Source organism: Propithecus coquereli, unplaced genomic scaffold (assembly GCF_000956105.1).
Source record: "Propithecus coquereli isolate 6110/MARCELLA unplaced genomic scaffold, Pcoq_1.0 Scaffold358, whole genome shotgun sequence".
NCBI lineage: Eukaryota > Metazoa > Chordata > Mammalia > Primates > Indriidae > Propithecus > Propithecus coquereli.
The window spans coordinates 2,234,326-2,235,313 of record NW_012149263.1 but is presented as its reverse complement, the minus strand read 5'-3'; positions in this window follow the sequence as shown (position 1 = coordinate 2,235,313).

Here is a 988-nt window from a genome sequence, read left to right as displayed (position 1 = left end):
AAAAAAAAAAAAAAAATGAATGACAATCTTGTTGAGGTTTCATGTAGCTACCTGGTTGCTGAGATTGTCTATTAACAACCTGGAATTCATGAGTAACCAATGAGATGAGATGTTGCTTGACTAAAGTGGGAGTTAGACATGTACTTCTGAAGGGACATGACCAGAAAGTGTGAAGCCTAAATGGATGCCAAAGATGATTTGTTCCCTAAGCTGAGAAGCACCTTATCGACTTTGCCGTATCTCTCTTGATCATATGTCTCAGTGCCGAATAATGAGGACATTGAGAAGCTGCACTGAAAGCCACGAGACCTCTGCTATTCTATTACTGTAGCAGAATACAACAGTACTAGTTGTATTCTAGTTCAAGCTCAAGACTACTAATGCTGGTTGAGAATAGTATGCATTTCAGCATACATGTCCTTTAATTTTCAAGGCAATTTTATGTATAATTTCTGTTTTTCTCCCCCAAACTTATAGCTATATAAAGTATTCACTAGATAATAGAAGTCATTAAAGTAGAACAGGAATACTTTTATAATGCAAATAATTGACAAAAATTTTGTCTAGAATTTATTACAACACTAAAAATAAGAAAAAAAATTTAATCACTCATTACGGCCACAACCAATGGCAGTGAGATGAGGTGTGAGTCAGTCCTCTGGTTTGTTATATATAACCCTCTTGTTATGGCAAAATTATAGAGATAGAGAATACATTAGTGGTTGCCAGGCGTTAGGGACAGGGATTAGGGGGAGAAGATGGGTATAACTATAAAGAGATAAAAGGAGGAATCTTTGTGGTGGTGCAAGTTTTATATATTGATTGCAGTGGTAGTTACACGAATCCACATGTGAGATAAAACTGTATAAAATTATACACACATCCACAAAGGCATATAGAACTGGTGAAGGCCGGGCGCAGTGGCTCACACCTGTAATCCTAGCACTCTGGGAGGCCGAGGTGGGTGGATCGCTCAAGGTCAGGAGTT